Source organism: Xyrauchen texanus, chromosome 39, assembly GCF_025860055.1.
Source record: "Xyrauchen texanus isolate HMW12.3.18 chromosome 39, RBS_HiC_50CHRs, whole genome shotgun sequence".
Taxonomy (NCBI): domain Eukaryota; kingdom Metazoa; phylum Chordata; class Actinopteri; order Cypriniformes; family Catostomidae; genus Xyrauchen; species Xyrauchen texanus.
Window position 1 is genome coordinate 34,101,931 of NC_068314.1, and position 22,615 is coordinate 34,124,545.

At 39.8% G+C, this 22,615-nt stretch overlaps 1 pseudogene; it reads right to left on the bottom strand.

The window, feature by feature from the left end:
• Positions 1-22,615, bottom strand: part of LOC127632939 (rho guanine nucleotide exchange factor 10-like protein) — a 173,067-nt pseudogene that overhangs the window by 148,635 nt on the left and 1,817 nt on the right.

The following is a 22,615-nucleotide window of genomic DNA, read 5'->3' on the forward strand; positions in this document are numbered from 1 at the left end:
AAAATGTATTAATTTAAAGGTATACCATTGTGTCATCTTTGTCAGGGAACGTCAGAGTCAGGACAAAGGTGTAAAGTTAAAAATAAAAGGGAAAAACACAAACCAAAAACTCCCACAAGGGGGAAAAACAACATAAATGGCCCCAAAGGTAAAAAACACTAAGTAAATAATCCAGGCAGGGCAGGGTTAAAAGGGAACAGGATGGACCGGACTGGAAAACATGAACCAGGGAAAGAGCAACGAGACTGACAGGAGAACCGGGCAGGACCGACAAGGAGAACAAACAAGACTGGAAACAAGACGAACTAGCACTGGACAGCAAACACGAGTCGACTAAAAAAAGGGAGAGAAATCAACAGGTTAACAATAGAGGGCAGGTGTGATTAATAAACTAATAATGGGCAAACAAGGAGGTGAGGTATGACGTAAGACAGAGAGACATGCGGCAATACAGAACCAAAACAAAACACCCGAATGGCATGAGCGCACATCAAAGACAATGAGGCAATATACGCCCATGCCAACAGACAAACAAGATGAGAGAATGCATAGCAATGTCAAACAAATCGATGCCACGCATTTTCACACTAAACGTACCCTGAGCGCACATCGTGAGGCTAACGCCACGCGATGCACGCAACAGGTGACAAAAACAAGACAGGACACTTGTGCGAGAGTTTGGCCACACAACCCTGAACCTCAGCACAACATGAAGACCGCTCGCGACCCGGGTGCACAATGCAACGCGAGCGTGATGCGAGGCACACCCGTGTTCCTACTGACGCTATTGAAACTATTGATGCGGATTTACTATATTGACACGAAACGGGCCGAAGGGGTCGCGATAAGCTGAAATGAGCTGCCGCATTATGTAGAACGGGCCACAAAATGGCAACAGTTCCCTTAAGCACTTAAAGTATATTACCTATATAGTGCACTGTGAGGAAATGATAACTAGAGAGAATAGTGAACGAATAAGCCTATTTACCTTCACTTATGGAGGTTTCGGTGGCTGGCCTTGGTGCCCCTCAAAAATAAAATAATAAAAAAATAAAATAAGTACATGACGCCCCCGAACAAAACTATCCAAGATGAAAGAAAATGTGACACAGGCTACATTAAATACAGGTTACGTTTTTTTTTTTTACTGTATTGGGTCGCCCCGTCCAATATAATACCTGAAGCAAAACCAGTTGAGAACCACTGCCTCAAGTGGCTGCGTAGAAATTCATGCTGGTCTAGGTTGACACTTTGAGAATGGTAAAGTGAGAAAAAGGAGGAGATAGCTTGTAACGTGGAACCCAAGATCGGCCCAATCGAGTGCTCTGAGCTAGAACACCTCCGAAGTCCATTCTTCCCCATATATGTTTGAGTGTACCTGATGTCTGCCCCCCAGTCTCATGGCTAGCTCCTTTTTGGTCCTGGTGTAACATTCTCTCAGTCTTCGCACATCAGGGGAGTGCTAGGGTGTCATCACGGCAACAACACAGGCCATGGGTGAGAGTGCAAAAACATGGTAACATGGAGGAGAGGAAGGAATGGAGGGGTAAGCATAAAAGTGCAGGAAACAGAGGAATGAGGGCAAGGCAAAATCAGCAATAGCACTTAAAGGGATAGTTCACCCAAAAATAACAATTCTCTCTTCATTTACTCACCCATGACTTTCTTTCTTCAGCAGAACACAAAGATTTTTAGAAGAATATTTTAGCTCTGTAGGTCCATACTGTGCAAGTGAATGGTGATCAGACATTTGTAGCTCCAAAAATCACATAAAGGAAACAAAATAGTAATCCTTATGACTCAGAATATCTTCATATCTTCAGAAGCAAAACAATAGGTGTGGGTGAGAAACAGAACAAATATGAAGTCCTTTTTTACTCTAAATCTACACTTTAACTTTCAGATATGAAAGTAAAACTAAACAGACACCAGTGACTTTCAGACGTAAAAGGAAAAGTGGAGATTTATGGTAAAAAAAGGACTTCACTATTGATCGGTTTCTCACCCACACCTATTATATCACTTCTGACGATATGGATTAAACCACTGGAGTCTTATAGATTACTTTTTTGCTTCTTTTATGTGCTTTTTGAGCTTAAAAGTTCTGGTCACCATTCACATGCATTGTATGGACCTACAGAGCTGAGATATTCTTCTTAAAATCTTCATTTGTGTTCTGCTGAAGAAAGAAAGTCCTACACATCTGTGATTGTGTGAGAGTGACTAAATGATGAGAGAATTTTCATTTTTGGGTGAACTGTTCCTTTAAGGATCAACCACAAGAGCATATGCAAGAGCAGTGACTGGCACTGGGCGCATGGCTTTGTTATAAGTCAAAGCAGCGTGAGGTCGACAGAGAAAGACAAGATTATAACAGTCTGCACACCCTCACTAATGCCAATCTCAGACAAACACCTCCTCACTGTCAAACCAAAGCCACAGGCTGGGTCTATAAACCAAAATGCTTTCTTCACAGGAGAAATCAATGTACTCTACAATCCAACTGTTTGTGTTACATCCCCAACTAAAATGCTTTCATCCAGTTGGTTTTTGAAGCAGTACCAATTCTTAACAGTTTTGTATTTATTATTATTTATTTATTTTAGTCATATTTTATTTATTATTATTATTATTATTATATTCATAAAATAAAATGTATATTTTAGTGATATTGTTATTTTAGTGTTGGGCAGCAAGTCATTTGGCTTTGCACACAGCCACAAAGACTCAAACCCATTACTCCATGTTGTTGTGAAGTCACTTACTGTTTGAAGTTTTAATGTTTTTTATAAGCTTACCACAGGGTATTATGGCATGCTTTGGAAAGAAAAACATTAATTTCCAATTATAGATGCACAAAAATATATGGAGGAACAACTGGTTAAACTAAGCACAAACCATTTTTAGACTCAAAAATCTAATTCTTTTTTATCGAGAGGCGTTTGGCTGCAGGAAGCTTACAAAGCCTAATACAGCAGAGGTAAAGGTGAGTCTGGCCATGGGAAATTGGTTTCTGAGGGACTACTGCCTGGGCAAAGTGTTTTCCATACCAGTGTGACCTCATGAACGTGTAAGGTCAGATAACGCAGTGCACACTGAATTCAAATTTGCAGCAATATAGAGCAATGAAAAAAAAGTGTGTCAGTCAAGCCCAGCTTTAATAGAGGTTTGGCATATGCTGGTAAACACTGCCCTCTCGTGGTGGAAGAACATTTAGGAAGCCTTCATACAGATATTAAAGTGTCACAAGAATCAGGATCTCAGATAAATCATCTAATCATGGACCAATCCATCAGCCTGCAACCTAGAGAGGATTAAATATTTGTAAAGACTTTTGCAGTTGATCATTATGAGGAACATGTCAACGTGTCAGGACATAAATTCGACATAAATGTCATTCGTTTGGCACAATGTACACTACCAGTCAAAAGTTTGGACTCACTATATTTTAGATTTTCATGATCTTAAAAAAAGCCAGGTTGACAATAAGGCCGTCCGAGGTAAAAAAATATATATATATATATAAAGTATATATATATATTTTATCCAATTTAAAACACAGAGTTTATAAAATGTATTCTTTGAGTCCATGTTGTTTCACAATAATAATAAAAAAAACAACTAATTGAGACAATTTGAAGAATACAGCAGTTATTTAAATAGAACAAATCACTTTTAACATTATACAAGTATTCACTGTAATTCATGATCAATTTAAAGCATCAAATTGTCATTTTCTTATACAAACAATAATTTCAAAGCGTTTCCAAACTTTTAATCGATGGTGTAGTTTTGATTTGTTTTGAACATTTTCAGTCACTGCTTAATACCCATACTTTTTTTCTTTATGTATCCCCATTGTTTGTTATCTTGTTGTTTTGATGCCTTTCCTATTATTGTAAAATGTGGGAAACAGCACTAATAATAATAATAATAATAACAAAAATGGCTGCAAGCAGCAATTATGGGGCCAACACCAATGGCAAACATTTAGATTGAATATAGAATTCCGGTTATGATTTTAAGGACATGTGAAGAAGTTTGTTTTATTACTTGTAGTGTTAAACAAATGCTTATAACCTTTTGACCAATAGGAGGCGCTGTAACCAAATTGGCATGGTATTGTAAGGGCTTGTTCGCAATGCTGTATTCCAAGTTTCATGTCAGTACACAAGAGCATTCAAGAGATACAACGTCAGATCCTTATTGGCATCTTGTCATTCAATTTGTTGATGTGTTAAACAAGAACAGTTTGGTCTATCAGAAAGCTTTTCATAACTTTTTGTCATGGGTGTCTCTAGATGATACATGCAAAATAGTGTGTAAATCAGACTTACGTTCTAGGAAGAGTTAGAAAAAGATATTACAATTAAAAATGGCAGACAGGAATTATGGCCGACAATGTCGAATTTGGTATCGATGTACTCGGCATGACACAAGGAGAAGTACAGGTCTCTGCAGAACAATAATGGGCATTTCTCAATCTGTGGGTGTTTTCAAATCAGGATGGGCATTTTTCAGATATCCAATGAAAGTAGGAAATCTCAATGTAGTAGGCAAATCATGTAAAGCAGTTGAAAAACCCCCATCCTGGTTTGAAAATGCACACTGAAACACAAGTCTCCCCAAGGAAGCTAATAGCACCAGTCTTATGAAAATAGGCCAAATTAATTAAAAGCTATAAGCATTTCATTGTATATTTTAACAATTGGTGGCGCTGTCCCCAAACTTTTTGAGGACCTTCAGAACAGGGCCCCAATGACACATACCAAATTCTGTAATGATATACCAATGTGCTTGTAATATACAGCAATTTAGACTAAATTAAAAATTGCCAACATCCAATATGGCCGACATAGGAAAATTAGGAATCATTCGACTCAGTATGGCCCAAGAAATATAAAGAGACTAGTATCACTGCAAGTACCCTGAAGACAAGCTTGTGATTAAATATAGTAAGTTTCATGTCAATATGCTAAAGGATTGCGAAGATACAGCCTCATGTCTATTTTGACGAGTTCGCAATCAAATTTGTTGAAGCGTAACGTGGGAGTTTTGTCTATTATAATAAATCTCAAAACTTTTGTCAGGACTGTCTCTAGATGTTACATGCAAAATTTCAAAGTGAAATGGACGAACGGTCTTGGAAAAAGTAGTTTTTTCGGAAAATTAAAAATGGCGGGAAATCTAGTGGAAGGAGCTGAAAAACTATACCAGGTTTCCGAATGATCCAAGGAATCACAGGAAAAAATATTTTGTTTCTACGACTTATGGTTGAAAAGTTAAAGGCCTGTTTTAACTGCTGTGAGAGAGAGTGAGTAAGAGACACCAAATTGGGATCAGTTACATTTGACACTGTCCTCTATCAGTGTGCCAAATTTTATAACTTTGCTATGTACGGTTCTATGGGCTGCCATAGACTTTTGGCGGAAGAATAATAATAAGAACACTAACAGATACAATAGGGGCTTCACACATTCGTCGCCCCCTAGTGTAATTACTGCATTTGTGGATAGTCTTAAATTAATACACACACCTTGCTGCGGGTTGGTGCCCTCTCAGTATCGGACTGCTCATCATAGCTTTCAAACTCACTTGAGCTCCAATCGTTATTGGGCCCTTGAAGCCCCACTTCTCTCTGAACGTCCTCATAGATCAAGTCAGCTGAAACACAAGCAAAAACAGCATGTGGATACAAAACACACACACACACACAGACACACAAATTGACCAATAAAATAAAAAATGCACATACTGTATACTGTAGATACTGTACAGAGGGGTCTAAAAGTCTGAGACCACTAGTTTAAATACTTCTGTTTTATTTTTTTTTATTTTTCAAATTTAATTTAGATTTTATGATTTTGAGATGGTTCCAAAGACCATCTTTTTTAAAATCTGTGGCCCCACTGCAAAGATATACTGTACCCTAATATATGCAACAATCTAACACAGTCTGGAAGATCCACATAAACTCAAACACAGACAGACACAAAAACAAATTTCATGGCTGACCTTCTCCTGGAGACAGATCTTCACAGGGGACGTCGTCATAGATCACCTCCTCACTAGCCGTCATGATGTTCCGACTCAGCAGAGCCCTCACCTGGGAAAAGTTCTACAAAGTGAGGAAATGTAAGGTAGGCCTAAGAGCTGCTTGTGTGTGTTTGTGTTTTCTATTGTATAAAAGCAGCAAAAGACACCTATTAATTTTTTGCAGACCTCTTGACACTCCCTGATGGGAAATTGAGAAAGCCTCAGAAACACAAATGCAGCTCTTTGCTTGAACTTTTTAAGGATTTTACATTCAGAGGATTTTATGTACCGCTTCTCACAAAAAATTATTTTGACCCTTAAAAAAATGAAGGTTACAGTGAGACACTGTGACGGGGCAGGCTTGGCGGAGTGATGACGGCGTGGAGCGAGGCCGAGATGATCTCACCCAGCTTTAGGAATCGCGACCAGAGCTGCAGTCAAGAGAGAGACTCCAGGATAGAGAGAAACAACAATCCTGTGTATGTGCATCAGTGTTTTATGTCAGCTTTTTGTCTAATAAATTTAAACCATAGTATGTGCACCCGACTACTGCTTCCTTCTTACCCTGACAAGCAGAGATTCGTTACACTGGTGCCAAAACCCGGGAAGGAGGAAGATCACGCTTTCCTGGGAGTACTCGCTGTTGCCATCAGCCCGGGGGCTGAGAAGCCTGCTGCTGTCCGCCAGGAGATGGAGGAGCCGCTGCCGTCTGCCAGGGGGCGGAAGAGCCGCTGCCATCCGCCAGTGGGAGGAGGAGCCGTTGCCATCTGCCAGGGGATGGAGGAGTCGCTGCTATTCCGCCAGTGGGCAGAGGAGTTGTTGCCGTCCACCAGGGGATGGAGGAGCCATTGCCATCCATCAGGGGACGGAGGAGTTGCTGCCATCCAGAAGGAGACGGAGGAGTCGCTGCCGTCCAGCAGGAGATGGAGGAGCAGCTGCCGTCTGCCAGGGGGCGGAGGAGCCGCTCCCATCTGACAGGGAATGGAAGAGTTCCTGCTGTCCGCCAGTGGGCGGAGGAGCTGTTGCCATCCACCAGGGGACGGAGGAGCTGTTGCCGTCCGCCAGGGGATAGAGGCTGTTGCCGTCCGCCAGGGGATAGAGGAGCCCGCTGCTGTCCACCAGGGACCAGGTGGGCGGCGGCCTGGGAGCCGAGGAGAGTTGGTTTGACCCGCTTTCTCTGTCTCTCATTCTCGCTCCCTCCCCACATCTCGGCCTCCCTCTGTGGCGTCATCGCTCTGTCCGCCCGTGGACAGGATTGACCCCATTCACGGATTGACCCCATTCACGTCCATTGTAAGTGCCTCACAGTAAACCAGACTTTTGCTTTTGTTTTGAAGAAAAGACTATTCAAACATACTTCTTTGTTAATGAACGTTATTCCACAAATGTTATCGATTCAACTTAACTTGTATTGAACCCACAATATTATTTTAACATTAAAGAGATATTTCACCCATAAATTAAAATTATTTCATTTACTCACCCTCATGCCATCCCAGATGTTTATGACTGTCTGTCTGCTGCAGAACACATAAAAAGATTTTAAGGAAAATGTCTCAGCTCTGTAGGTCCATACCATGCAAATGAATGGTGATCAGACCTTCATTCGGAGCTCCAAATATCACATAAAGGAAGCACACAAGTAATCCATATGACTTTGATGTTTACATCTGAAAGCCACATGTGGTGCCTGTTTAGTTTCAATTTCACATCAGAAAGTTGAAGTGGAGATTTAGAGTAAAAAAAGGACTTAAATATTGTTCTGTTTCTCACCCACACCTATTATATTACCACTGATGATATGAATTGAAACACTGGCGTTTTATGGATTACTTTTAAGTTTCCTGTGGCAGGGCGGAGGGCGGGGCCGGGTCGTGATCATACACACTCGGTCCCGTATTAGGCTAATCAAGCCGTTGAGGTTTAAAGGTCGACTGCAGAGGATCGTGCGGGAGAGAGAGATCGTTAGCGGACATGTCCGTCATGTGTGTGTTTATGTTGTCTTTTAAGTTTACTATTAAAATATGATTTACATCATCAAGCCGGTTCTCGCCTCCTCCTTTCCATTGATCACTTTACATTTCCTTTATGTGATTTTTGGAGCTACAAATGTCTGGTCACCATTCACTTGCACAGTATGGACCTACAGAGCTGAGACATTCTAAAAATCTTCCTTTGTGTTCTGCTGAAGAAAGAAAGTCCTACACATCTGGGATGGCATGAGGTTGAGTAAATGATCAGAGAATTTTCATTTTTGGGTGAACTATTCCTTTATCATGGCTCCCACGCTGCACAAGCAGGTTTCTGTAAGAAAAAACTGCACTATGGAAATGTTTGTGTCTAGAGACATTGACTTTTATTTGAAAAGAATAGTAAATCTAGGACATGTGCAACAACTTTAAAAACTCTTAAAATAATTATTGAACATCCATTCGTCCACATTGTCTGGCACATTGAATATAAGTGCAAAGAATATCAGACGTTAATGCCTCAAATGATTCATCTACATCAGAAATTATAAGCTACTAGAAGCTATCAGAAACTAAACAACTGTCTGCTAGCAAATAGCAAAACACATTTAAACTTAAGATTGTGGTCACAGATGGCAAAAGAAGGACTACAGCTCTTATTTAAACATTTCTATCATACCTATCTATCATATCACACTTCTATCAACCACAACAGTTTATTGCCGGTGGTGTTGAAACCTAAGGACAATTCTCTCCCTTAAAATGAATATTCTGGGTTCAGTACAAGTTAAGCTCAACCGCCAGCATTTGTGGCATAATATTGATCACGACAAAAATGTATTATTCTTTGAAAAATATTGATTAGAGGTTACAGTGAGGCACTTACAATGGAAGTGAATGGGGCCAATTTTCTGAATGATAAAATACTCACTTTTTCAGGAGTACAGCCACAAGACCTAAACAACATGCTTGTAAACGTGATTTTAGTGTGATAAAATCACTTTCTAACCTTTTCTGTGTAAAGTTACAGCCAATTTTACAACTTTGTTGCCATGACAAATGTCCACAAACCCTAAAATCCTAAAATGACATAATGATTTAAACAACTTTACAGCTCCAATAATATATATGAGATTTAACAGAAGAATTATTGTAAGTGCTTTAACAAAATTATAAGCTTCACGTGTCTGCCTTTAAACCTTCCAAAACCGCCCCATTTACTTCCATTGTAAGTGCCTCACTTTAACTTTAATTTTCGCTTTTTTATAGAAAATGAGGGAGGAGTCAAAGTTGATTTTTGTGCTAATCAACTTTCTGCCACAAATGCTGTCAGTTGAGCTTAACTTGTATTGAACCCAGAATATTCCTTTAAATGTACAAGATGAATCTCTATTTGTTAACATTCATTGAATTTCCTTACCAAGTTAACCATATAAATAATAATATAATGCTGAAGGATAAGTGAGATGAATGGAAAAGTACTTTGTTGCTTTTAGTTGCATTACCCAATCAAAATATGAATACAAATCAGATGTCAAAATATGACACAACACTGAATCATCAAACAATGCACTTGTGTTTATCAAACCAAACTCAGTATCGTCTCATCAAACATTCAAATCAACAAAAATGGTGGCAGTATATACAGTACACATAGTATATCATTTCTATTATTATAGTACATGAAGTTTTTTCTCTTACCTTCAGCATTTTGCACTGGACTGTGTCTGATTTCCTCAGGTCCAACACTAGGTTCAACAGTGCATGTTTGCGTCTCTGTCTTCACCTCAGTGCAATTCGCTGTCTGATCTTCCTCTTCGTTTAATTCTTTTGGTGATGCAGCCAAGTCTGTGGAAGCTTGATCTCTAGAACATTCCCCAAAAATAGAGCCATATTATTGCTGATCTCTCAAGAGTATTTGCTTGCTCAGATCAGAAGGGGCCTTACTTGAAGGTGGGTGGGAGGAGAGAGAGGGGAATGTTCAGATGCCATCAGCCCCACTCAGTCTCACAAAAAACACTTGTGTTTGACTCAAGGGCGTAGATTGTTCATTGAAGCATTTACATGTTTCCATTGATCATGGTGCAAATATGGGAGGGGAGGGGGAGGGTTGTATACAAAATAATATTTTAAAATAATATTATACTGTATGCATAATATTGTTGATATTTATATAAATATTGTATTAATCTTTTGAAATATTTAGGTGGTCTGTTCATTCTAGGCCTAAAAAAATAAAACTTTTTAAGATTTACGCAATTACATCACAAAAATTGTATTCAATTTAATCGAGTAATATTCAATAAAATAAATATATTTTATGTAAAATGGTCTGCACTTTTTTAACCTTAGTGGTTTCCAAAGCACTTTACACTGTGTCCCAACCACACATTCACACACACACACACTCATACACTAGCCTACCAAGCCTACTAGCAAGGCACTAGCCTACCATTAGGAGCAACTTGGGGTTCAGTGTCTTGCCCAAGGACGCTTCAGCATGTGGAGTCATGTGGGCCGGGAATCAAACCGCCAACCCTATGGTTAGCAGATGACCCGCTCTACCACCTGAGCCACAGCCACCCCAAAAATGCCATTATGAAATTATAATGTTCATGCCTTTCAATGCTGTCAATTGAGAGCACTCACTAAGATCTTTGTTGTTTTTGTGCAAGATAAATACTGCTCTGATTTGCAATTTTTAAAAAAAGCTATACACTCACTATCCCCATCTTCAGTTTGTTTGGTCCCTGGGAATCAAACCCATGGCATCATATTGGCAGTGCTAGTGCCATAATCTACCAATAGAGGAACCTTATACTTGCTTATATCAATTCACCCCACTTTCTACTTTACATTTCTAGAGCTGCACTTCATGTGGTGAAGTAAACATGCCAACGGAAAACTAGCAAGCTCTGAAGCTTCATAGAAAGCTTGGCAGTCAGCCTTGTAACTGCAGTTTTTCCATGTAGAAATCTGTGGAGGGAAATCATAAAGGCAGGCTATCAAAGATAATCTCATGAGTCTGTGAATGCTAGGGGAAAGAACAGGTGTTTTTGCAGCAGAATGCACATAAGACTGTGAGCTGTGAGCTCTGTGCATTTCTCACTGAAGATATGGCAATGTTCCCTACTTTTCCACTCCAACTACATTTACATTTACATTTATTCATTTGGCAGACGCTTTTATCCAAAGCGACTTACAAGAGAGGAAGAACATCAGCGAATCATCTTAGGGAGACAGTGGTACAAAAAGTGCCATATTACAAAGTTTCACTATCATCAGAATAGTACACCAAACAGATTTAAGTGCAACAAGAAATGTAAATACTTTTTTTTTTTTTTTTTTTTTTTTTTTAGTGACCGGTTAAGTGCTTTTGGAAAAGATGTGTTTTTAGCCGTTTTTTGAAGATAGAGAGTGAGTTAGCTTCCTTCCAACTAAATACTAAATTTATTTTTTTTCCTCATTAAAAATGCTTTCATCTGGGAGCATGGGTAGCTCAGCGAGTATTGATGCTGACTATCACCCCTGGAGTCACGAGTTTGAATCCAGGGTGTGCTGAGTGACTCCAGTCAGGTCTCCTAAGCAACTAAATTGGCCCGGTTGCTAGGGAGGGAAGAGTCACATGGGGTGACCTCCTCGTGGTCGCGATGAGTGGTTCTCGCTCTCAGTGGAACGTGTGGTAAGTTGTGCGTGGATCGCAAAGAATAGCATGAGCCTCCGCATGCGGAGTCTTCGCTGTGTCATGCACAACTAGCCAAGTGATAAGATGCGCGGATTGACGGTCTTAGAAGCGGAGGCAACAGAGACTTATCCTCCTCCACCCAGACTAAGGTGAGTAAGCGCTCCACCACGAGGACCTACTAAGTAGTGGGAACTGGGGATTTCAAATTGGGAGAAAAGGGAGTAAAATAAATAAAATGCTTTCTTCCCAAATAAATAAATAGTAATTTTGAAACTTATGTTTAAAATCATGAGCACACACATGATATGAAGACTCCAGACATATCAGTTACCTCATAAAAGCTGTTTTATTCTACATGGAGAGGGTGTACTCATTTGTCATCTAACTTCCTGTTTGTATGGAAGCTACTGAGATGAGTAGATACAAATGGATTACGTGTAGGCAGGGCCATAGTAAGGCCATCTGGGCCCCCTGAATGTATACTGCTCTGGGCCCCTTTCCAATTAAAAATCTCGAATTTGTTGTGGGGCTCCTTGGATCTTTGTGCCCCTAGAATCGTTATTATCTTTCACCCGACTAGCTACGGCCCTGCGTGCGGGAGCACATTGATCGACTGAAGTCATGTGGATTACTTTTATGCTGCCTAAATGTGACTTTTGGACCGTCATAGAGCTGGCACCTGTTTACTTGCATTATAAGGACCTGACAGGGCTTTATCATCATCTAAACATCTTAATTTGTGTTCTGCTGAAGAAAGACAGTCTTGCACATCTGGGATGGCATCAGAGTATTTGAATAATGAGAGAAATTTCATTTTTGGGTGAACAATTCCTTTAATCTTAGTAACTGCCCTATTATTGGACACTTTCACTCATGTATTGAATTAATCATGGCTAACTGTTAATAGTGAATTTCTACAATGAAAACAGTAACTGACAACTATTGCGTTTGAATGATTGTGCAGGTGGTGGTCTCTGTACTAATTGGCAATATTGAACAATTCTGGCCCATTGTACAAAGGTGCCTCAGTTTGTTCTTGGCAGCATCAGATGCCCTAACCCCACCCCCACCCTAATCTTAACTCTATGGAACCTGTAAAGCTTGCCAGGAACAACCAGGCAGTGGTGGCTCAGTGGTTGAGGCTCAGGGTTACTGACCAGAAGGTCTGGGGTTCAAGCCCAGCACCACCAAGCTGCCACTGTTGTGCCCTTGAGCAAGGCACTTAACTCCAGGTTGCTCTGGGGGGGATTGTCCCTGTAATAAGTGCACTGTAAGTTGCTTTGGATAAAAGTGTCTGCCAAATTCATAAATGTAAATGTATGGCACCTTTCACCCATTGTGAAAATTGTAGAGGTTCTACTATAGGTAGGCTTCAAACAGTGGTTGTACATATTGCTGGTTTTGTTCGCCTTGTTAAAAGCAAGAACACCGATACAGATATAAAAAATATAACTCAACTAATTTGTCCATGCTTACATTAGATCAGCCTTTGACTTCAGTAAAAGTCAGAATCTTCCAAACAAAAGATTCTGCTTTAATGGTACAGTTGTATCTATGAACAACAGATTCATCTTTTTAGTCGCTCAGTTCTCGGTCAAGTCAGACATGCTGAAATAGCAGCACATTATTGTAGAGTGCTGACACACACCTCATCAGTGGAAAAGGATATTGATAGCTCCAACTTGCAGCATTATTGACATGTCAGTTGTGGAAACGTACATTCAGCAGAATATGAGGGTAGCAGAAGCTGAAAAGGGTATTTTGAACACAACTCTCACCACAGGAAAGCTCACAGGAATGGTCCTGCCAGATTTTTCTATTGGCACATGTTTCCTCACAGCAAAACTAAACTAAACTGGGCCACTGCATTACATGCAGTTCACTAGTGAGACTGGAGACCAAAATTACATTTGCACTTTACTCTAGTTCATAAAACGTTTGATTAAAGAAGAGCAAAAGCTGTTTTTATTCATTTGAAAAATGTTCACAAAATGTTTTGTTCAGATTATGTGATCCATACATAGCATGCAGATGCTGTGAAAGTAATGGTTTCAATATCCACAGTAACTCTGAACAGATCTGCCAATTGATTAACATTTGCAACTATGCATGAAATAAAAAGGCATCTATAACATCTGCATTTTGTTACTCAATGGATGCATTACTTTTTTCATTTGTAATATTAAAAATAAATGAAAACATCAAATGGCAGTTGGTTTGCTATGAGAATGGTGACACTTGAAACTAATAATGGTCTATTAAAGGTTCCCGTGACAACTGATTGTTCTGAGATAGTTTTTTGGAAAACTATCGGTGAGAGGCAATTGCAGACACTATAAAAAGACCAGTTCAGTACCTCTAGCACATGAAGGAGGAAATAACTTTTCTTATGGATTTTTAATTGCTTTGCAATTTTTTAAGATTTGTCTTAATATGGGTACCATCACTATAGCAGTTTTAAGGTATGCTCAATATCTTGTATTTGGTTTGTTTTTGGTTGTTTCTTTACCAGGTACTAAAGTCAAGTATTTTTGCAGCTTTCATTTCACAATTCTTTTTTATGTTGGTGTTAACAGCAATAGAAGTGGTGAGTATTTACTCATCTCTATTGTGTAATTGAGTTGTCAACACTTGCATTACGCTCTTGTCTTGTGTTCTAGTTGATGGTTTTACTGGATATTATAAACATGAAGTGGACCCACAGGCTCGTCTTATGCAGGATGATCTCAAACTACAGAGATTCTACAGCTGGTCTGGCCAAGGAGATGACCTACAACCCATCAGACCCTTGCATTCTAAAAATATTGTTTATAGTGCTCCACAAGTTACATTTACATTTATGCATTTGGCAGACGCTTTTATCCAAAGCGACTTACAGTGCACTTATTAAAGGGACAATCCCCCCGGAGCAACCTGGAGTTAAGTGTCTTACTCAAGGACACAATGGTGTTGGCCATGGGGATTGAACCAGCATCCTTCTGATTAACAGCTATGTGCTTTAGACCACTACACCACCACCACTCTAGTTAAGTGTGAGTTTAGTTAAGTTAAGGGTGGACATGGCAATACATTTCACTTCAGCTAGTTTTGGTCCAGTGAAAAATGGGTTTAGGCCTGGTTCTAATTCTGACTCTAGAAGCCAGTTTCATGGCTCTCTGGTTTCTTTAGCTGGTAGTGGCAAGGTTATTTATGGTTCTTTGGGTAGTGCGATGAGTACAGGTGTGTCAGGATATGGATCAAGTCAGTCAGCTAATGTTCAAGGCTCTGAGGCTGTACATTCTTTAGTCTTAATGCCATTGCATCAGAGCAATGTTTCTGCCCTTAAGCCAGCAGAGCTCCCTTTCCAAACTCTAGTGCAGACCAACAATGAATCACTGACACCGTCAAGCAGTCTGCAATTATCACAAGCCAGTAGCCAGCAAGCAGCACAACTGGTCCGCCACCAGTCTGCAGTACAGCACAGTGACCAGCTACTGGTCAAGCCCCAAATAGATTTTTTTCAAATGGGTTTAAAGCTTTTTTCAGCAATGAGGCCAGTCCAGAATCCAAGTATTGGTTTCACCTTAAAGCATTTGCAGCTAAGAAATAATTCTGTATCACAAGCCAGATACCAAATGGTACTGCAACATCACAATGAGTCTGGAATTAAGCTAGTGCAGGCCAGCTACACATATATGGCTCCATCTACTAGCCAGCAGTTAGCCCAGACCAGTGACCAATCTGTGGTCCAGCCCAGCAGACCGCAACCAGTGAAGACCAGCTATGAGACCGTGTCTCAACCACAACTGGTCCGCTATCAACCTGTGATTTAGCCCAGCAGCCAGTGACCAATCTGTAGAACAGCCTAGTAGCCAGACACTAATTCACACAAGTGACCAGTCTGTAGAACAGCCCAGCAGCCAACAAGTGCAGACCAGTGGACCGTCTGTAGAACAGCCCAGCAGCCAGACACTACTGCACACAAGTGACCAGTGTATGGTCCAGCACAGTAGCCAGCAACCAGTACAGGCCAGCTATGAAACTTTTGCTCTGACTAGCAGCCAGCAATTGGCACTAGCAAGTAGCAAGCAATTGGCACAAGTTGGCTATGAGACCTTGTAGCCATGAAGCACAACTGGTCCGCTTCAATCTGTGGTTCAGCCTAGCAGCAAAGTGCAAGCCAGTCTGCAGACCAGCCCAGCAACCAGTGCAGACCAGCTATGAAACCATGGCTCTGTATACCAGCCAGAAGTTGGCCCTGCCCAGTGGCCAGAAACTAGGGCAGTCAAGTGGCCAGTCTGTGCTCTCGCAAAGTAGTCGGAAGCCAATGTCAGCCAGTGGTGTGCCCCTTGTCAAGCCCCACAGAACTACACTTATGCATGTTGGCTCTAAGATCTTTTCCAGTAACAGGCAAGTCCAGAGCCCAACGTTTAGTTTTGTCTTCAAGCCATTTCAAACAAGCAATGAAAATGTACTTAAGCCAGCACAGCTCATCTACCAGTCTGTTGCCCAGTCTAGCAGCCAGCAACTAGCACATGCCAACATGCAACAAGCTCTAGTACAACTTGCACAGGCCACCTATTCCTCTGTAGCCCAGCCCAGTGGACTGCAAGCAGCACAAGCCAGTGACCAGTCTGCAGTGCAGCCCTGTAGCCAGCAAATGGAACCATTAATAAATGTGAAGCCTTCCTGTGGTGATTTGCAATGCGTTAGCATTTTCTGATTACTTAAAAAGTAGCAATACAAAGTGCTATTGAATTGGGTCATAGAGTAACTATGGAATTCCATTTTGTAGGTAGTCCGTACACTTACCTCTTAATGTTGGTTGATGGCTCACCTGCAAAGAAAGTGGAAAGTGTTACACGATGTAGGATACAAATTTCAAATGCAAAGATTTCCACAATGGAGGTTGTACAGAATTTTGTGAAGACATGTAACTATTAGATGCATATCTATCAAAAGTTAATTTTGACATGAAGGTATACATTTGTATGGGTGCTATAAACATGCCCCAGTAGCTCTGTGTTTAATCTATGCCACTAAGTTTTCTCTTCCAGCCATATAGTCCCCCCTCCTCCAATAAAAGAATGTTTATTGATCTTCATAAAATTATTAACAACTCACTAATACGTATGGAAATGGCTAAAAATAACTAACCTGCACTGAGAGTACTGGTACACTCTTGGCCAGCATGGGAACCAGAAATGATGCCTTGAGATAAAGCTGCATCTTTTTCCAGAGTTGCATCCAATTTGCTTGAATGTGTCTGAAATTCAATGTGTTTGACTGAGTCTGCCGTAATCTCATTTTCTTTGGATGCAGCTATGGCCTTTTGTTGGCCAACCTCCACGTTATCTTCAAACTTAAATTTCTCCGCTTGCTCTTCCTCTTCCTCCACATTCTCCTGCTGCTGATGAGATACAGCTGTGGACATAGGCTCTGAAAAGCAGGAGTCAAATGTTACTCAGTGTCATGCTATGCAAATGTAAAGACAAAAAAGCACTTATGCTGTGATTATGGTTTAAAAGTTAAATTTACTCATTGAGCAGACACTTTAAAGTAATTTGCAAATGAGGCATGCTACAACAGAAGTGATGGCCCAATATCGTTACTTTTGCATTCAATGAATGCTAAACTACATCTCTGTCCACTAACGTAACAGAAAAGATTTCATTGTCCTATTAATAATGATTGGCCTGTGCCTGTGGGTTCACAAAATTGAATAATTTTGAAATTGTGAGTTCACTCACTCAATGAGTTCATTCATTACCTGAGTTTTAAACAAAATACTCCTTCACCCACATGGGATTTGCATATTGATGAGCTTGACAAATGTTTACTATGCTGGCACATTTCATGCAGTGATAAGTTCGTTGTCATCGCTGTCCAAGACAGGCTTATTGTGGGCGACACAGTGCAGGAATTATTGGTTCTTATATTAATTTCATCAGGGATGATTCGGGAGTAGATTCTAAGTAATAAGTCATTTTTATTTGCAGAACACAAATAATGTTGCAACCTAAAATAAATTACAAGATAGAATATTAAATACCTGTTGATTGTTTTTAATTTGTCTCAATGGATGGTTTAATGGGCTGTAAGAATTTGACATGTGCAATAAAAAGTCCACAGTTATGAACGCTTGCATAATTACTTTATACATATCCACCCAAAACTTAAGACAAAGATCAGTTGGATTCATTGGTAACATATTTACCCAAAGGCAAGCTCACTGCCATGTTGGATCCATAACTGGTCTTGAACTCATTAATATCACTGGTGTCTCACCCTGTTTTGGAATGAGACAAGATGAGGGTGTTGAGATGAGTAAAATCATTTACAATAATGCTAATGAAAGACATTGAACCACTACAATCAGCCAGAACATGCCACTACATCATGCCTTTCAGAAACCCTATTCATGTATGCCCATTCTGAGAAGGCCACTGTGTTCAAGGCCTTCTGTCACATACAGTGGGCCACAAACACAGTTTCTCCACTTGGCCCACTTCATGTTATACCACGCACAATGGCACTGTTGTGATCAGACCTTGGGACAAACTCATTGTTTCTGTATTTGTCACTGAGGAATGCCTGGCTATTTGTTAGATCACAGGTCAAAAGATCAGTGGTATGTGGTGTGTTAAGTGGTGGGACCAAGCACTGGTGGAGAGAAAGAAGTCTGTGTCTGGGTCCAATATGTCATACATTTGTAATAGCACTGTATGACACGTGCTCTCAATAAGACTTGACAAGGAGGAACATGAAAACGCTGTCTGAATGACGTACGAATAAGCACATACACCAAAAATGCTTACACTTACATTTTTATGAAGCAGGTCATCAAATGCTTTGCTCATGGTGTCAGCTGTATGATGCTTGACATTGAAGAGTATTGATGCAGACTGACCTTGATTAATGCAGTAAAGAGAGAGCATGGATGTCATACTTTACAAGGACAATGTTTGCTGTCCACCCTTTTCCTGAACACAGAAGTGTTTCGTGAAGCCTGTTTTCATTTTCTGGTCTCTGGTGTTTTCATTTGCATTGCCGTATGTTTTTAGTGGATAATATGATGTTTAAAATGTTTAATTGTAAAGAGCATGTTGTTCCACATTGCCGTGTCAAAATTTAAGGAGTGGGTAAATGACGTCAAGCTAAGAACCAAGGTGAGTTATATTGAAATCATTAAAGGGATGGTTCATCATTTACCAATACTTATGCCATCTAAGATGTGTAAGACGTTCTTTCTTATGCAAAACACAAACAATGAGTTTTAGAAGAATATCTCAGCTCCGTTGGGCCGTACAATTAATAGTAAATCACATAAAATAAACATAGAAGTTATCCATAATACTCCAGTGGTTAAATCCATATCTTACATTTACATTTATGCATTTGGCAGATGCTTTTATCCAAAGCGACTTACAGTGCAGTTATTACAGGGACAATCCCCCCGGAGCAACCTGGAGTTAAGTGTCTTGCTCAAGGACACAATGGTGGTGGCTGTGGGGATTGAACCAGCAACCTTCTGATTAACAGTTCTGTGCTTAGACCACTACGCCACCACCACTCCAATCTTCAGACGCAACATAATAGGTGTGGGTGAAAAAAAGATCAAAATTGTCCTTTTTGTACTTTAAATCTCAACTTTCACTTTTTACTTTTACATATTTAAAAAGTAACGTGGTACTTTTTTAGGTTCACTTTCACATCTGATAGTGAAAGTTAAAGTGGATTTGCATATTGATTAATTCTGTTACCTTTATGTGATTGTGAGCTTCAAAGGTCTGATCACCATTCGCTTGAATTGTATGGACCTACAGAGCTGAGATTTTCTTCGAAAAATCTTTTTTGTGTTCTACTGAAGAAAGAAAGTCAAACACATCTGGGATGGCATAAATGATAAGAGAATTTTCATTTTTGGGTGAACTATCTGAGTTGTTATGACAGCCAACATCTGCACAAATTAAGCCTGAACTAATCTTTACTAACACTTCAAATAGTTGTTGTTCTCCATCTGGAATGCTCATATTGGTAGATTTTGCATTGCTTCTTATGGAGACCGGGACCAGAAAACAGTCCAGTGGCACTAAGAATCACAATGGCGGCACCCAGTGGTTGGCCAGGAAAACTGTGGATAGACAATTAAAATTTTTGTTGCAACATTTAGAAGTCAAAATATTTAAGAAGTTTTGCTAACTACATGCCCTCAGACCAAAAACCGACATATGTTGTGTTTTGAATTCTGGTCCACAACATGGGATGCTAGTGTGCTGGTGTTCCAACAAAGCTTTTGACTAGCTTAAAGCTGAAGTATGTGATTTCTGCGCCACTTATGTGCCACCGAACTGAATTACAAAATTAAAACATTGATCAAACAAACAAATTGTCCCGTCCCCAACTCGTGCCATTGGTTGGGACAATGTTGTGTCAAGCTGGATGGGTTGCTCAAAACAGACAGAGATAGTGTCACAGAGACAGTTTTTATAGTTTTTGAGAAAATTAACCTACAAATGGCTCACTTGTGCTTGTCTCTACGTATTAAGCTGGGATAGGACAAAGTATTTAAACACCAAAAAAGTTACACATTGCAGCTCTAACTTGCTGGTGCTGGTTTGTCCATGAACAACATGATTATGCTGCTCCACCAGCTAGACCAGCGCCAAACCAGCACTATACACCTTAGACCAGAATAGGAATTGCATGTTGGTTAAGCTGGTCTTTTTAGCAGGGTAACTTCTTCACTTAAATCTTCCATAAAGGATGAGTGTATCAACACAAGGAGGAAACTTCCTTTTCCGCTTCTTATCTGTGTCCCAAGTCTCCGTCTCACGAAATAGCCAAAGCTATTGTAGGACAGCTCTGAGATATGGTGGGTGTTATTCATACACAGAGATAATGATGATGTTATCCTTACCCACAGGGGCATAGTACTTAGGCTGTTTGAGTGCATTGCAACATTTTAGGAGTGTGTGAAAAAAGATTGTATTACTATAGTATATGTTCATTTTTAATGGCAAAATAGCCCTGTGTAATTAAGTCTTTAACTCTGACTTTGTTTAATGTTGTGGCTTAGTTAAATATTAGATCAAAAACCAAAAACCAAATGATGCAGAAATCCAGACAAATCCACGTGTCCACATGCTGTATTTCTTCTTGCAACTGTATTTACTGTATATTGGGCAAGCTGGTTTTGTTCACGGACAAAAGGTATAGGCTGTATTTACAAACTTCATCAAGGAAAGGAGTGTCAAAGCTTTCTCATTTGATGGCAGGCTCCATGGAAACCTTGTGCACTTAACCCTTGTGTTTAAACAGTGGGACAACAATGTACACGCCTCTTCGTGTCCTCTGTTGTCACAAACGCACATGAAGATATGCCACCTCAGCACTGGCTGCTTCTGCAGAGCACAGACATGCAAAGATGCATTATTTATGGATGCTGAGTTGTGTGCAAAGCATTTAAACATTTGACAAGCTTCTTTGTCAATGTAATGCTGCACCACGACACACAAAATCAATCAGAATGTATTTGATGTTTAATGACCAGCTATATGGAGTGGGATTTTGGAACAATGAGATTTCACTGTGGGCGGGGCTACCCAACGTGATACTCTCGAAATCTAATCCAAGCGAATAAGAATGTCCTGTTGCTCATCGTGTATCATGGCTAGGACAAAAATTTAGCTTTATCGCTTGTTGCTTGATCACATCATGTCTGGTTTGGACACGGCATTAGTGGTACCAATAGGTGCCACTTTTTCAGCCATCTTGGTTCCAGAGGTGTCTTCCCATTCATTTGTTTAATATGGATTTCATAGAATCAATCATAAAACAGTTCTAAGCCATGAACCAAACCAACCAGCTTCGATGTGAATCACAACATTACAAACTTTGAGTATTTAAAAATTAGACAAAAACACAAAGGTACAAGACTATGTAAAGCCTTTAATGAGGGAATGAACTACAATCCCATGAAGCATTGCAAATGACATAACCAAATTAAAAATGATGGAAATATATAAAAGTATAATATGAAAAATATATGAAAACTTTTGACTATTGAAGTGGTTGACTGTAATATCAGACGAAAAATATTTTAATGTTATTGAAAAATATTCAGATATGTAAGTACTGTAGTTTGACCGACTCTATTGCGTCATTCAGAGTGCATCATTTTGTGTGTGAGTGTAGTATGTGGTCATTTTTTTTAAATAAAGGATAAATAATGCAGATTGATAGGTTAGACAGAAGCATACACCATCAGTCAACAACCTCAAAGCTTAAAGCAGGTCTACCTTAAAAGATTTGTAAGTTCTCATTAAGAATCAATTCCCCTTTGGAAAAAACATGAATTGGATTTTTACTTCTGGAACAAAACTGTTGCACTTTATAGCCTGATGAGATTAATATGCAGAAATACCAACTGTACATAACTAAAGCTAGCAACAAGGATGTCGGAGGCCACCTAGTAATAGTGAGGTCAAAACAAAGTATAACAACAAAGAGTGTCATGTAACAGGTCATTGTTTATTTAGATTGTTCATTCACGTCCTCAAACCTTCAAAGCATGATGTGGTCTTGCATGCACATCTTCAAAAGACCTATTCCATTCTGCCTTTATGTGTATTGAAATAATCATATAGAAACACAATCTACGTCAGAGGCCCATGTTCTCCTCTTTCACTCATTTTCTGAATGGCTGACATATATTGTTTCATTTTTCTCATGCTGTTGTGTAATATGTTCTCCAAAAGGCCAGAGGTCTATTCATAAAAGACTTTACAACACCTTTCACTTTCTGAGGCCTTTCTAAGTGGGAGTTAGTCACACGCCTTAAGGCATTGGGCAAGATTCAAGAACCTTCAAACTTTTTCTAGAAACACTCCTGGCTAAAAGAGGTGGTGGTGACGTGAAGAAAGTAGAACCTCCACCTAAAATT